This window comes from Ursus arctos, unplaced genomic scaffold, assembly GCF_023065955.2.
Source record: "Ursus arctos isolate Adak ecotype North America unplaced genomic scaffold, UrsArc2.0 scaffold_16, whole genome shotgun sequence".
Taxonomy (NCBI): Eukaryota; Metazoa; Chordata; class Mammalia; order Carnivora; family Ursidae; genus Ursus; species Ursus arctos.
The window spans coordinates 50,436,148-50,453,269 of NW_026622830.1; the positions used below are offsets into that span (position 1 = coordinate 50,436,148).

General features: G+C 41.5%; 1 long non-coding RNA gene across 4 annotated transcripts in view; it reads left to right on the forward strand.

Moving 5' to 3' along the window:
• LOC125281412 (uncharacterized) overlaps positions 1–17,122 on the forward strand; it is a 110,682-nt gene that overhangs the window by 68,316 nt on the left and 25,244 nt on the right. For 2 of the 4 annotated variants that reach the window (XR_008959479.1, XR_008959480.1), the window contains 2 exons: positions 7,544–16,207; positions 16,585–16,688. This is a non-coding gene — a long non-coding RNA (uncharacterized LOC125281412). The remainder of the gene's footprint in view (positions 1–7,543; positions 16,208–16,584; positions 16,689–17,122) is intronic. The other 2 variants (XR_008959481.1, XR_008959478.1) reach the window with 2 other exon arrangements.

Consider the following 17,122-nt stretch of genomic DNA (forward strand, 5'->3'; position numbering starts at 1 on the left):
GGGCTTCTTGATTTTTCAGCCTGCCTTCTGGGGGAGGGGCCTGCCGCGCTGATACTCAGGCAACCCTGTTTGGGTAGAGTCACCCTGTCCCCTGTAAGGGATCCCCCCTTGGGGATGGGCACAATGTGAGCTGGTATTTCCGGGCTTTTGTTCTCTGGCGGCTTTCCCTGGCGGTTTTCTGTGACTCTTCTGAGAGTCAGAGCAGCAGTGGCCGTATCCTGGCCTCTATCTCAGAACAGAGAGATCACAGTCTGCTCTCCACGGAGCTCTCTTGGCCACTTTAACTCTGTTTCTGTTGCTGCTGCCAAAACCCCTGCAGCATCCCGGGTTGTGTGCCCCACAGCCGCTCTCCCAGCCCTCACTTCCAGGGCTGGCACGTCTCTGTCCTTTGTGCTTCTAACACTGCCAGCTGCCCCGTTTCCATGCACGCTCCCAAGCTCCCTGTTTCAGTGTTGTTCACGCGCTTTCTGGAGCGCCGGTTTTCAGTCTGGTCACGCGCGCTCCCGAACTCCCAGGATCAGTCCGGTTGCAGTGAGCACTCCAGAGTGCCGATTTTCAGTGTGGTTGCACGCACGCTCCCAAACTCTCGGTTTCCAGTCTAGTTGGAGTGTGCGCTCTAGAGCTCCGGTTTTCAGTCTGGTTGCACATGCGTTCCCAGGTCTCAGTCTGCTCTCTCGCGGGTGCTGGTCCACGAGTCTGGCCAACTCCCCAATGCAGGTGGCTACTGCTTCCCAGTGCCCAAGTGTGGCGGCTCCCTCCCCCTTCCGTTTATCTTCCATTATCTGTGTGCAGATTCATGGCTTCCCGCTTCATACCTCAATACTCAGCACTGGAGATGTTCATTTGTAGAGATCCAGATGTATCTTCCTGTATCTCAGGCTGATTTCGTGGGTATTCAGGCTGGTCTGGTAGATATCCAGCTCGACTCAGGGGACCAGCTGAGAAAGGGGTCCCCTACTCCTCCGCCATCTTTTCTCCTTCCCCAGAAGAAAGGTTTATCCTAATAACATATAAACTTCCCAAGCTAAGTCGGGAATAGAAAATTGAACAAGCTACTAGCAGTGAAATGAACCAGTAATCAAAAAACTCCCACGAAACCAATGTCTTGGATCAGATGGCTTCACAGGTGAGTTCTACCGAGTTCAAATAGGAGTTAATACCTACTCACCTCAAACTATTCTAAAAAATGGAAGAAGGAAAGTTTCCAAATTCGTTCTACAAAGGCAGCATTACCATGATACCAAAAGCAGATAAAGACACTACCAAAAAAGGGGGGAAAAAACCAACAGGCCAATATCTCTGAGGAACACAGATACAAAAACTGTCTAAAATATTAGCAAACCAAATCTGATACATTAAAAAATTATTTACCACAATTAAGTAGGATTTTTCCAGCAATGCAAAGGTGTTCGATATTCACAAATCAATCAACATGATACATCACATTAACAAGAGTAAAGGATATAAACCATATGATCATTTCAAAAAAAAAAAAAAAAGCATTTGACAAGGTACAGCACCCAGTGATGACAAAAATGCTCAACAAAGTAAGATTAGAGGGAACGTACCCCAAAATAATAACAGTAACCATATATCTAAAACACACAGCTAACGTCATACTCAATGGTGAAAAACCAAAAGTTTTGCTTCTAAGATCAGAAAGAAGACAAGGATGTGCACTCCCAGCGCTTTTGTTTAATATAGTACTGCAAGTCCTGACCTCAGCAATCAGACCAGGAAAAGAAAGAAAAGGCATCTAAATTGGTAAGGGAGAAGTAAAACTGTCACTATTCGTGCATAGCACGATAGCACGATACTATATCTAGAAAACTCTAAGGACCCTACCAAAAAAAAAAAGTCACTAGAACTCATAAGTTCATAAAATTACAAGATGCAAAATTAATACACAGATCTGTTCCATCTCTACGCACTAAGAATGAAATAGCAGAAAGAGAAATTAGAAATCGCATTTACAACCGCACCAACGATTAAACACACACACACACACACACACACACACACACACACACACACACACACACACACACACACACACACACACACACTTGGGAATAAATTTAATGAAAGAGGCTTTAAGACCGGGACTCTGAAAACTATAAATACACTGATTTAAAGTCATGACACACACACAGAAAGTAAAGACATTCGATGTTTGTCGATTGGAAGAATTAATATTCTTAAAATGTCCATACTATCTAATCCACAGATTTAAGGCAATCCCTATCAAACACCAACAGCATTTTCCACCGAACCAGAACAGACCTAGAATTTGTATGGAATCGCAAAAAATCCTAAATATCCTGGAACATGGCTGGAAGTATCACAATTCCAAACTTTAATTTACGGTACAAACATGTAGTAATCAAAACAGTATGGTACTGGCACAAAAATAGACACACAGAGCGATAGGACAGAATAGGAAGCTCAGAAATAATTCCACAACTATATGGTCAATTAATCTTCAACAAAGGCCACAAAAGTATACAGTGGGGAAAATAAAGCCGCTTCAGCAGATGATCTTGGGGAAACTGGACAGCAACGTGCAGAAGAATGAAACTGGACCACTTTTTTTCCACCATAGACAAAAATTAAAAAGCTTAAGGACCTAAATATGAGTCCTGAAACCATAAAAATTTTAGAAGAGAACACAGATAATTTCTCTGACATCAGCTGTAACAACACTTTTCTAGATATGTGTATATGATCCTTTTAGTGTATTACTAAATTTGGTTTGCTAATATTTGTTGAGGATTTTTGTAAGTGTATATTAGGAATATTAGCCTGTAATGTTTTTCTTGCAGAATCCTTGTCTGGATCAGGTATCAGAAGAATTCCGGTTTTATAAAATTCCGGTTTTATAAAAACTTTTATAAAAAAGTTTGGAAGAATTCCCTCCTCCTTTATTTTTTGGAAGAATTTGAGTATTAATTCCTTTTTGAATATTTTGTAGAATTCACCCGTGAAACCATCTAGTCCTGGAGTTTTGTTTTTTTGGAGGTTTTCAATTACTGATTCAACCTGCTTACTAATAATCTGTTCAGATTTTCCATTTCATCAGGATTCAGTCTTAGCAAGTTGTATGTTTCTGGGAGTTTATCAATTTCCCTTAGGTTGTCCAATTTTTTGTATATAATTGTTCAGAGTAGTTTCTTATGATCTTTGGCATTTCTCTGGTATCACTCTTTCATTTTTTATATGAGTTCTATCTCTCCCTCTCTCTCTCTCCTTGTTTTTGGGGGTGGGGGAAATCTAGGTAAAGGCTTGTCAATTTTATTTTCAGAGAATCAGTTCTTAGTTTCGTTGGTATACTCCATTATCCTTTTAGTCCCGCTTCATTTTTCCCTGCTCTAATCTTTGTTATTTCTTTCCTTCTAATAACTTTGGCCTGATGTGTTCTCTTTCCAGTGCCTTAAGGGGTAAAGTTAGGTTGTTTGTTTGAGACTCCTCTAGTTTCTTGAGGTTTCATTTATTACTAGGCATATGTGGTGTTTTAAATCCATTTATGAAACAGAAATGAACACTACATTCAGTCATAAATTAAAACAAAACCTAAATATCTTTAGAGTTCAGTAATTCATCAGTTGTGTATAACACTCAGTGCTCATCACAAAACCCAAATATATCATGAGGTTTCATGTGTCCTCACACTTTTCTTTAAGCTTCTAAAGCATATTGTAGAATTTTTTATAAATTGTAAATTTTCTTTATGAGATATGTGAGTTTGCCTGTATTTTTTTAATCCGTTGCTTTTATTGAGTTTATGGAGATGACTATGACTAATTATCCACCCTTGTCTTTGTGCAAACAATGAAAACAATTAAAGCAGTGTTTCTCAAACTTTGGTGTGCATTAGAATTGCCTGGAAGACTTGTTGATGCCAAAGGTAAATCCCACTGGATTCTGATTCAATAGTTCTCTCGAGGGCTAGAGTATTTGCATTTCTGACAAATGTGTAGGTAATGCTGCTGGCTTTGGGGCCATATTTTTGAGAACTGTGGAATTTGTCGAGCCTCTGGGACCTTAACTATTATCTAATAATTTTTTTTATTTTTCATACACATCATAAATAAACTATACTTTAAACTATATTATAGGCAGCTTGTGTTGAAAACATAGTGCGTTAGTACTGTTAGAATCAGAAAGGCAGTTTCTATCTAACTGAATTCTGACTACGACAAGTAAAGGGTATGGAGTCACAGGGTCAGAAGAGTTAGTGAATAAAGGATATTTGGCTGTGTTCCTAGAATATAGATGCTCCTTCCAAGTGTTCTGTATTATGGTAGCAATTGAAAACAGCAACGTGGGAGCTCGGTGACCTTGGGCTCAAACCGTTTGGATTAAGCTTGGGATTCCTAATATTTCAATGAGGTTGAACTAGATGACAGCAACTTTCAGCTACAACATGCAGCAGTGTTAACTACAGTGATTGTGTAGCACATGACATTCTCAGGACTTACAGCTGTGGTTTGTACCTTTGATCCCCTTCATTCAGTTTTCCCTCCCGTCACCCCGTGCCTCTGGTAACCATAAATCTGATCTCTTTTTCTATTTGTTTTTCTATTTGTTTTATGTTTTAGGGTCCACATATAAGTGAGATCATCTAGTATTTGTCTTTCTCTGCTGACTTATTTAGTATAATGTCCTCAAGGACCATCCGTGCGGTCTCAAGTGACAGGATTTCCTTATTTTTATGGCTGAGTAGTATTCCATTGGATATACAGACTACATTTTCTTTATCCATTACTCTGTTGATAGATACAGGTTGTTTCCATATCTTGGCTATTGTAAATAATGCTGCTATGAACATGGGGGTGGCAATACTTCTTCAACAGGCTAACTTCTTTTTTTTCAACATGTTAATCTTATTTTGTTCAGCTATGTAACCAGAAGTGGAATTGCGGGATCCTTTGGTTATTTTATTTTTTATTTTTTTTAAAGATTTTATTTATTTATTTGACAGAGATGGAGACAGCCAGTGAGAGAGGGAACACAAGCAGGGGGAGTGGGAGAGGAAGAAGCAGGCTCATAGCGGAGGAGCCTGATGTGGGGCTCGATCCTATAACGCTGGGATCACGCCCTGAGCCGAAGGCAGACGCTTAACCGCTGTGCCACCCAGGCGCCCCTGGTTATTTTATTTTAATATTTGAAGAAAGTTCATAGTTTTTTCCATACTGGCTATGCCAATTTATATTCCCACCAACAGTGCACAGGAGTTCCCTTTTTTCTACACCTTCATCAACATTTGTTATCTTTTGTCATTTTGATAATAATCATTCTAACAAGAATATCTCGTGGTTTTTGTGGTTTTGATTTGTATCTTCGTAAAGATTAGATGTTGAACACCTTTTTTTTTTTTTTTTAAATATTTTATTTATTTATTTGACAGAGATAGAGACAGCCAGCGAGAGAGGGAACACAAGCAGGGGGAGTGGGAGAGGAAGAAGCAGGCTCATAGCAGAGGAGCCTGATGTGGGGCTCGATCCCATAACACCGGGATCACGCCCTGAGCCGAAGGCAGACGCTTAACCACTGTGCCACCCAGGCGCCCCTGAACACCTTTTTTATGTGCTGGTTGTCCATTTGTCTTCTCTGGAGAAATGTCTATTTAGGTCCTTGGTCCTTTCTTTAGTTGGTTTCTTTTTTCTTTTATATTCTTTACTTTCTTTTCTTTCTTTTTTTTTTTCGCATACAACTGAGTTGTATGAATTATGTATATATTTTAGGTATTAATTTCTCTTCAGATACATGATTTGCAAATATTTTCCCATTCCATATGTTGCATTTTCATTTTGTTGATTATTTCTTTCACTGTGAAGAGGCTCTTGAGTGTAGTACCACTTTTTTTTTTTTATTTTGTTGCTTGTGCTTGTGGTGTTATTTTTAAAATATACTTACCAAGACCAATGTCAAGTCGTTTATTCTCTATGTTTTCTTGTAGGAATTTTATGATTTCAGGTCTTCCCTGTAAGTCTTTTATTTGTTTTGAGTAAATTTTTGTGGATGATGTAAGATAGGGGTCCAGTTTTGTTCTTTGACATGTGAATATCCACTTCTCCCAGCATCATTTACTGAAGAAGCTGTTTTATTTTTCTCCATTGAGAATGCCTCCCTTCTCAAAAACCGTATGTGTCTGGTTTATTTCTGGGCTCTCTCTTGTGTTCATTAGTCTATGTGTCTGTTTTTATGCCACTACCATAAGATTTTGATTTACTATAGCTTTATAATACAGTTGAAATCAGGCAGTGTGATGCCTCCAGCTTTATTCTTTCTAGAGATTGTTTTGGTTATCCAAAGTCTTTCATTGTTTCATTCAAATTTTAGGATTTTTTTTTTCTTACTGCAAAAAAAGTCATTGGAATCTTGATAGGAAATTCATTGAGTCTATTGGTGGCTTGGGTAATTAACATTATTTCTTGCAGTTCATAAACATGCAATACCATTCAATTCATTGGTGGGTTTCTTTTTTTTTTTTGTATCTGTCATCAATGTCTTGTTTTCCGTGAAGAGATCTTTCACCTCCATGCTCAAGTTTATTTCTAAGTATTTTGTTGTTTTTCTCCCTAACATAAATGGATTGTGTTCTTTGTATCTTTTCCCTTATATCTTTTTCAGATAGTTTGTTGTTGGTGTATAGGAATGCTACTGCTAGTTGTACATTTATTTTCTATCCTACAACTTTACTGAATTCATTGATTAGACCTAACAGGGTTGTTTTTATAGTCTTTAGGATTTCTATATGTCACCTGCAAATAGAGACAGTTTTAACTTCTCCCTTCCCAATTTTTATGCCTATGATTTCTTTGTCTTGTCTGATGGTTCTGCTAGGACTTCGAGTACTGTATTAAATAGGAGTGTTGAGAGTGGGCACCCTTGTCTTGTTCCCCATCTTACATGACAAATTTTCAGTCTTTCACCAATGAGTATGATGTTAGCTGTGGGTTTGCCGTATGTGGCCTTTATTGTGTTGAGGTACGTTTCTTCACGATCCAATTTGTTGAGGGTTTTTATCATGAATGCATGTTGTACTTTGTCAAATGCATGTCAAATGCCTTTTCTGTATCTATTGAGATATTCATATGATTTTTATCTTTCATTCTATTAAAGTGATGTGTCACACAGTGATTGATTTGCATATGTTGAACCATCCTTACACCCCCTGGACAAATCCCAGTTGATCGTGGTATATGGTCCTTTAAGATGCTGCTGAATTCAGTCTGTTAATACTTAAAGAGAATTTTTTCATCTATATTCATCGGGGACACCAGTATATAATTTTCTTTTCTTGTAGTCTTTTTATTTGGTTTTGGTATCATGGTGATACTGGCCTCTTAAAATGTGTTTGTGTGTATTCCTCTTATGTTGATATTTTTGGAAGAGTTTAAGTAGTACAGGTGTTAATTCTTCTCTTATGGCAGGTCTAGTAGTGAGGAACTCATTTAGCTTTTCTTTGTTTGGAAAAGTCTTTATCTCTCCTTTATTTCTGAAGGACAGCTTTTCCAAATAAAGCATTCTTGGCTGACAGGTTTTTTTCCAAGTGGAGATGTTTTGACCTGGAAGTTTCATTGAAGAAAGGTGACTGTGATCTTGCTGCCCTAGGCCAGAGTTTTCTGCACAGCCGTATTTCCTCTGACCCTCTAAGGAGGCATGGAAATCTGCCAGGGAACAAAGCCACACAGACAACCTCCTCACGTTAAACCCAACCCCCTGACAAGGGGTGGTGAAAGGCCAACCAGGCAGAGCAGCCTGAACAGCCGAGCAGCAGGCCCCTCCCCCAGAAGACAGACCGGAAGAACAGGTAAGTGACACGCTTATTTCCTACAGGACTGCAAAACTCCAGCGCCAGGGGAAACTAATATATTGAGGTCCAGGTGTTCCCTCAAGACTCATTTATACTTCAAGCTAAAATTTTACATTTATTTAATTTTTTTTACCTTGTTACCATCTCAAATACTCTTATTTCCCAATTTATGATTTGAAGTGGGTTTTTATATTTTCATATCTACCTTTTATACTTTTTATACCTCATACCAATCCTTTTCACACTACTCCATTTTGTTATGTATGTGAAATGTATATGTTATATATATAAGTTCCAGATTGTTTGCAATTTTGGGACATGGTGTCTTCTAAGACAGAGACCAAAAATCAATCAGGAACAGACAGATCACCCTGCCTTGTCCACCCTGAGTGCTTATAGTCTCTCTGCCCCACTGTAATGACTGTTTAGGATAATCGTGGCTTTGTTTGGGTATCTGTGGTAGCTTCCGACCACTTGGAGTATTTTCTAGAGTGCGTCTTCCTTGGTTTGTGGTTGATATTTTGGACTCTGTGTATTCGCTCAACCATCCCTCAATAGAATGACTAGAAGGAGAACTCTCAACAAAGAAAAGAACCGGAGACCATGTCCTCTGCCACAGAACTAATGATAAGGATATAAGCATGATGTCAGAGGTAGCATTCAGGATAGCAATCATAAAATCAATAGCTAGGGTAGGAAAAAGCATTAATGACAATATGTAATATATAAGGGCAGAAATGAGATCTAATCAGGCTGAATTGGACGCTCTAACAGCCAGGGTCAATGAGGCAGAAAAGATAATAAGTGATCTAGAAGATGGGCTGATGGAAAGGAAGGAAATTGAAGAAAATAGAGAAAAACAACCCACAACACATGAAGAGAGACTTAGAGAATTTAATGGTACATTGGAAAGAACCAATATCAGGATCATTAGGACAAAGAAGGGGGGCTGGAAGGTATATTTGATCAAATCATGGCTGAGAACTTCCCAAATCTGGGGAAAGAAACATGCATTCACGTCCAAGAGGCAGAGAGGACTCCTCCTCAAATCAATAAAAATAGATCAACACCACGACATATAATAGTGAAGCTTGCAAATCCTAAAACCAAGGAAGCTATGCAGAGAGTAGCTAGAGGGAAGGGATTTCTTACATACGGAGGGAGGAACATCAGAATAACATCAGACCTGTCCACAGAAACCTGGCAGGCCAGAAAGGGCTGGCAGGGTATATTCAGGGTAATAAATGAGAAGAAAATGGAGCCGAGTACCTTATTTAGCAATGCTATCATTCAGAATGGAAGGAGAGATAAAGAGTTTCCAGGATAGACAAACTGAAAGAACATATGACCACCAAGCCATCCCTACAAGAAATATTAAGGGCGATACTGCAGGCGGACAGATCCCGAGGGTAACAGACCAGAAAGTAACAGAGACAATCTACAGAAACAGGGATTTTAAATACAATGGCACTAAATTCATAGCTTTCAATACATATTCTGAATGTAAATGCTCTGAATGTTCCAATAAAAAGACAAACAGTACAAGATTGGATTTTAAAAGTAAGACCTATCCGTATGTTGTCTACAATAGACTCGGTTTGAACCTAAAGCCCCTCCAGATTGAAAGTGAAGGGATGAAGAACAATTTACCACACTAATGTACCTCAAAAGAAAGCTGGGTAGCAATCTTCATATCAAACAGATTAGATTTTAAACTAACGGCTGTAGTAAGAGATGTAGGGGGACACCGTATCATACTTAAAGGGCCTATCCAGCAAGAAGACTAAAAATTATAAATTTCTATGCTTCCAATGTGGGAGCAGCCAATTCTATAAACCAATTAATAACCAAAGTAAAAAAAAAACTTATCTATAAAATACATTAATGGTAGGAGACTTCACCACTTCACTCACAACAATGGACAGATCATCTAAGCAGAAGATCAAAATAGAAACAACTTAAAAGACATTATCACTGAGGTAAAAACACAGTCCACAAGACGGGAAACCGTAGTGCAAACCATGTGTCTGAAAGGGGCTCAATATCCGGAATATACAGAGAACACATAAACTCAGCAACAAAAACCAAACCAAATGTAATGTGTCAATGTGCAAAAAAATGTGAATACACAATCCTCAAAGACACGCACATGAAAAGGAATTTGAAAAGATACTTGACATCACTAATTTTTAGGGAAATCCACATTTTATTTTATTTACTTATTTTAAAAAATATTTATTCGACAGAGAGAGACAGCGAGAGAGGGAACACAAGCAAGGGGAGTGTGAGAGGGAGAAGCAGGCTTCCCACTGAGCAGGGAGCCTGATGCGGGGCTTGATCCCAGGACCCTGGGATCATGATCTGAGCCGAAGGCAGATGCTTAATGGCTAAGCCACCCAGATGCCCCAGAAATCCACATTTAAAAAAGCAATGAAATACCATTTTTCATCAAGATGACTCTTCCACACACACACAAAAAGAATTAGAAGAAAAGAAAAGAACAAGTGTTGGCAAAGATATGGAGAAATTGAAACCTTGTTCATTGTGTGTGGTAGGAATATTTGAGCATAGTTGTGAAATCAGTATGGTAGTTCTTAAAAAAAATTAAAATTAGACTTACCCTGTGTTCCAGTAATTCTACTTTTGGGGTATATACCCAAATTAATTGACACCATGGTCTTGAAGATCTGTCTGAACATACATTTTCATGCCATCATTAGTCATAATAACTAAACCATGAAAACAATCCACTATCTGTTCAAGGAGAAACAGATGTTGTTTATACACACGATGGAATAAGAATGAATAATATCTCAGAAGAGGAAGAAAACACTGACATAGGCCACAACATGGGTGAACTTTTACATTAAGTGCATTCATAAAAATGCAAGCTTTGACTCCACTTTTGGGACCTACCCAAAGTAGATTCATAAAGACAGAAAGTAGAATGGTGTTTGCCAAGGGCTGGAATGAGGCAGTAATGGTAAGTTTCTGATTCATGGTGTAGAGTTTTAGTTTCACAAGATGAAATGAGATGTGAAGTTGGGTTAGACGGAGGTTGTAGAAAGGGTACTAATGCATTTAATACATTTAAAATGTATTCCATGAACTTAATGTACTTAATGAAATATAAACCTATAAATGGTAGATTTGTAGACGGTAGGTGGTAGATTTTTGATTATGTGTATTGTACGTCAATAAAAATATTTTTTCTTTAAAAACTGCAAATACAGAGAAATGAACACAGGACAATTTAGTCTTGCCATTTTGGTGCTGCTATTTTGTCTCACCCATTTTCCTGGAGACAACTTTGATCCAACAAAATGTTCTCATTCTGTGCCCACTTAAAAGCTTAAAATCAGAATCTTCCAAAACATGAAAATTTTTTCAAAACGGTATTTTCAGAGTTAATTTAATAAGACATTTTATTCCTTGATCAATTTTTAAAAATGTAGCACAATTTAAAATTCTATTTTATCTACTTTAACTTTAATTCACTGATTTTAAAAATCAGAATCAATTTTTTATGCAAATGGCTTGGATTTTTTATCCATATCATAGTCTACTGACTGGGTTCTGCTGTTTTACATTTTGCTTATGTGTCATTATTTTTACCAAGTCAACTTTCCTGATGCCCATTATGAATATTAAAATATTTTTTGCCCAGTTTTATTGATATAATTGATCACTGTATATAATTGACACACTGTGTATGTGTAAGCTATTATGTGATAAGAACTCTCAGAATTTACTCTCTTAACACCTCTCAAACCATAGAGCGGTATCAACTGCAGTCATCATGTTGTACTGTAAATCCCTGTTATTTATCTTAAAACTGGAAGTTTGTACCTTTTCACCATTCACTCAATCCCTGCCCCCACCCTCCCCTCTGTTTCTTGTTACTTTAATCTGATCTGTTCTTCTGAATCAGTTTTCCGCCTTTTCTTTTCTTTGTTTTAGATTCCACATAAAAGGGAAAAATGTCTATGTATCTATCATCTATATAGTATCTATCTCCCTATATATATCTATATCTACACATGTATAGTGTTTGCCTTTCTCTGTCTCACTTGTTTCACTTGGCATAATGCCTCTAAGTCCAAAACTGTTATCACACTTAGCAGGATTTCCTTTTCTTATGGCTGATTAATATTCCATTATGTAGGTAACACTTCTTTATCCATTCACCACTAATGGGCACTGATGTTTTCCTTGTCTCAGCTATGGTAAATAAAGCTTCTTGCACATGGAAGTGCAGGTATTTCTTAGACATATTCCTTTGTTTTCTATGGAATGTTCCCAGACGTGGAGCTGCTGGACATACGGTGGTTCTGTGTTCAGCGTTTTGAGGACGCTCCATACTGTTTTGCACAGTGCCGGCGCCAGTGCGCATAGGCTCCTTTGCTCCACATCCTCACCAGCATTTTCTCTTGTCGTTGTTATGACAGCTGCTCCAATTGATGTGATAGGTCATTGCGCTTTGGGCTTGCGCATACCTGCTTATCATTTGTTTATGTTCTCTGGGAAAGTGCCAGAGCACTGAACACTGTCTCTGGGGTCCAGGGGCAAGACCAGTCTCCATTAGACCTTCAGGGTCCTCGTTTGGACATACAAGGGTGGGTGCAGAATCACTCTTCTGGCTGAGGTGAGGGTGCTGGAATAGTAAAGAGGACACCATGGGAGTGGACAGAAAAAGGAGGAAAGGGAGGTTTCTGTGGTCCCTTATTCTGCTCTTGGAGCCTGGAGATCCTGCTCCTTTGCCACTCTGACTCTGGAAAGCCACTGCCTTGAGGACACCCAAATGAAAGCACCCCTTTTTTTGGTGGTGTGCCTGCCTGGGGCTGTACCACTAGAGACAGAGAACGTGATGCAGGGTGCTTCCTTGTCCATGGTGCCTCATCAGTTCTGCTGGAGATACTGGAGAAGGAAGAGTCAGGCAGAGGCCATTGTGGTTGTCCCCTTGCCCAGAAACAGCTCGAAACTTTTAGTTGCGCTTCTCCCTACAGTCTAGCTTGTTAAAAGGGGAGGTGGGCTCCAAGATCTTCTCAGTTATTCATTCAGTAACTATACACTAAGCACTCCCCTATGCCAGGTACCTTGGTGGACCCATGAGGAGAGCTGAAAATACCAAGAGCTCCCTGCTTTTAGGGGCTCACGGTCTAGAGATGGACAAAGCACAAACCAAAGACGTGAAAGAAAAGAGCAAGTGCTATATACGACGACTGAAGTGTGTAATGAAGGAAGGCTGGGAAGTCATTGGATAGGAAAATATGAAAGGCCTCACTGAGGGTGACATTGCTGAAAACAGATTGACAAAAGGGAGCTAGACCTGCACAAGTCTGTGTGCAGTGTGTCAGAAAGAAGGGACCGCTGTTGCAGACACTCAACTAACAGAGCTGGTTTGGCCAGAGGAGGTGAAAAAGGCAGCCCTCGTGGCTGGAGGGACACTAGGAGGAGAGCAGAGGGGAGGGAGGAAGGCAGGGAGAGGTGCTGAGGCCTGGGAGACTGTTACTTATCTATTGTTCCTATGTTACTGCCTTGCCCCAGTAGCCTGAATCTTAAAATGTATATATTTAATTTCTCACAGTTTTTGTGGGTGAGGAGTCCAGGCACAAATAAGCATAGTTCCCCAGGCTCAAGGTGTGTCAGAGGCTGTAGCAGTGACTGAGGCTAGACTGGCAGAGGATTTTCTCCCACGTTGGCTCACATGATTCGGGAAGCTGTTTGGACTCAGAGTCTGAGTTCCTGTGTGTCTTCTGGCCTTGGCACAGGCCAAGTTCTCTGCCATGTGTGCTTCTACACATGGCAGCTCAAAATATCTGTGCTCGATTTTTGGTTCAGAGATCAAGAAGAAAAAGGGAAAGGGAGTGAGACGCAGAGCACAAGAAAAGTAACTAGGAAGTTAGAAACTCTTTGCAATTGAAACTTAGACATCACATTTCATCACATTGGCTGCATCCTATTGGTCAGAAGCCAGTAACTAACCACCTAATGGGTAGAGAGTGATGCCTATACCACAAGTCTGGATCGGTGGGAGCCACTGTGAAGGCTGCTCCGCTCATAGACAAAAATGAGGCAACTGGGGCGCCTGGGTAGCGCAGTCGTTAAGCGTCTGCCTTCGGCTCAGGGCGTGATCCTGGCGTTATGGGATCGAGCCCCACATCAGGCTCCTCCGCTAAGAGCCTGCTTCTTCCTCTCCCACTCCCCCTGCTTGTGTTCCCTCTCTCGCTGGCTGTTTTTCTCTGTCAAATAAATAAATAAATAAAATCTTCAAAAAAATTTTTTTAAAAATGAGGCAACTGGGTCTCATTCTAATTATAATGGGAAACAATTGAACAGTTTAACTACAGAGGATAGCAATATCTGCTTCTTCGTTCATTTCCACCCCATCATAGTGCCCACATTTACACAAGGCCAAGTGGGAAAGTGTTCCAATATTACATTGTTGGAACCCAGGCCTCTGTTGAGCGGCCCTCCATGCCAAGTCCCACCCCTTCTTGTAATTCTTCCATCCTGAAAATTGTGCTTCAGATACACAGGGGACCACCCCACCCATGTTATATTATCCACATACACCTGATGATGTCTCTAAGAAATGGATTCTAGCCTGATCCCCACTAAGCAGCTTGGGAAAGTGGGGAATATGTGAGAGACACAATGATTTAGGACACAGAACTGGGAAAACAAAAAAGGTCTGAATTCAGCTCTGTCTCCTGAAACCTCAGACCCTGGTTACATTTCCAGAGAGTGGTGGCTATGGCATTTTTGGCTCATTGTGTACAGTTAAGGAGATGACATGGGGGAGAAAAGTAAACAGTTCGTTGCCAAGAGACGGCAGAGGCCAAGGTACTGGAATCTTGAAGAAGCGACCTCACTTCCTTGGTGATAGGCCCCAATTGAACTTAGAACTCTGGTAACCAGGCACATCCATTCAAAGAAAGCCTGCTTTCCAGCTCACTTGACTCGAGACGTTCAAGAGAACAAGATGTTCTGTTGCTGTATTCCTACTTTCAGGGGCTTTGGGCCCAAGAAAGTCCAGAGTGAGAGACTTTTATGTCACTGTAGACATTAGCTCAGCCTTCTTCTCTGAAGCTTCTGGTTATGTGGCAGGAGACACCAATAGGTAACACAAGGCAGCTCAGGGCAGCCCACTGGAGAGCAGGCAACAACAGTGATCCTACTTCAGCAGGCCCACACCTCTTGCCCCTCACTAAGTGTGTGTGTGTATGTGTATGTGTGTGTAGAGGAGGGGGCAGAGGAAGGATGCCCTTCCTGGGCAGAAGCAAGGTGCCAGGTGTTGGAACCTGGCCCATCTTTCATGTTCACACCCCAGGTCATAGCAGGCAGGATGAGAAGCTGAGTGCTGGGGACCAAGCTCAACCACCTGTATGTTAATCATGAGCCCTAAGGTTTCATCTGGCTTCCTCTTTGTTGGATGTCTTTTCTGCTACTCCTCTTAGCCTTAACTGGAGAACACGATTTCTAATGGGGCTGGCCCCTTGTGGCAATGTCCCGTGAGGCCACTAATGTCTCCTGGCCCCATATATATGGGGCACTGTATTTTCGGAGCTGCACCCAGGAGATCAGTGATGAGCTGGTCTGTGACTTCAACTATTCCAACTTCCTAGACAAGTGTCAGGTGCACCAGACCACCCAGGATCAGTGCTGCCTGAGGTGAGAATGGGAAGAGGGTTCTCCACACCCAGGGCCCCCACACAAATATGGGGGCAAACCTGTGGCCCTCCTATTCTCACATGATAGCTACAACCACAGGTTTATCTATCTGCCCTGTACTTAAGTACACATCAGATACCTAGTAGCTATCATGTGAGAATGTGCATCTGAGAGGGGAGTAGAACCAGAGGGATGAATAGTTGGAGGGGAAGAGTCCCCCTTGGGAGGAGCCACCTTGAACAGCAGCGTGGAGCTTGGAGTTTGTGAGGATGATCAGGATGCAAATGCCCTCCTTCCTTCCCTCGTCTCTATTTGCTCCTGGGCCATCCTGTCCTGGGCCCCTCAGTGAAAAGGAATAGAGTGAAATCCAGGGACTCCAACCAGGCTCAGGCCACATTCTCAGCTTTCTGAGCTCTAGCTCTGACCTGTGACCCCTATCTAGGACACTAGTCTTGCATGTGAAATAGCTGGGTGAACAAACCTCCCCCTGTTCTCTAGGAGCTGTTCAAGAAGCTGCTGCCCCATCAGTGCCTGGACTCCGTCTGGTCCAAGCGCAATAAGCCTGGCAATGAGCACCTGGCACCCACAGTCCGGGCCACTGTCGCCCAGTTCAACGGTGTGGCCAAGTGTGTCATCACCACCTGCCTTGGAAACCCAAGCATGACAGCCCGGGACAGGGCCATGGTGGTGGAGCACTGGATCAAGGTGGCCAAGGTATGCAACGGGAAGCCCAGCCGAGGTGCTCTCCTGAGTCTCGGGCACTGCTCTTCCCTTGATCAGGTGTCAGGGTGGAAGGCCCTGGTCTTTGCCCTAGGGACTGTGCAGTCCCTAGGCTCTTCCTTCCAGAGGCTGACTGTGACTTGCATGGCCCAATGTTGGGATGCTCTGTTCCTCCTTGACTTCTTCCTTGGAGTGAGGTAAAATCCTTTCTCTCCCAGCAGTGGGACTCTCTGGGCCTCACGTGTGACCTTCGGCAGGTCCCTGGACATCTGCTTCATCCAGGAGGAGTGATTTAAACTGAGGGTGACTGAAGCTCTAGAGAAAATCAGCCTCCACTACCCACGTGACAGCTCATTCTCTTCCCTCCCCAGGCCTGTCAAATCCTGCAGAACTACTACTCCCTGAATGCCATCGTCTCGGCTCTGCAGACTGTCTCAATATACCACCTCAAGAAGACATGGGAGAAAGTTTCCAGGTGAGACGGTCTCTCTGCATGGACGGACCAGGATAGATGAGGGATCTCCCAGAGGCCTGTCCTCTTCCCCCTCAGCCAGCTTGGACCTCCTGGGAAGCAGCAATCCCTGACTACAGGACCTGGGCTGGCAGGCGGGTCTCTCAGCCTCCCTGGAGAATAGGCCACCATGTCTCCTGCTTTAGAAATCAGTTTTCCTAAATGTTCCCCCACAAGGCTGAGCTGAATAAATATTTTCATGTGTTTACTTTACAACCACTAAACTCTGCCCAATTGAAACCAAAATTGACCAAAACAGAGCTGCTCAATTAATATGGGAATGGAGTCATAGGATGACCTACATCAGAGCTCTCTCCCATGTCCTACAAAGACCTTAGTGCTCAGAGGAACCCAGAGAAAACTGTTATCCAGCCAATTTGACACTTTGGGGTTCTCAA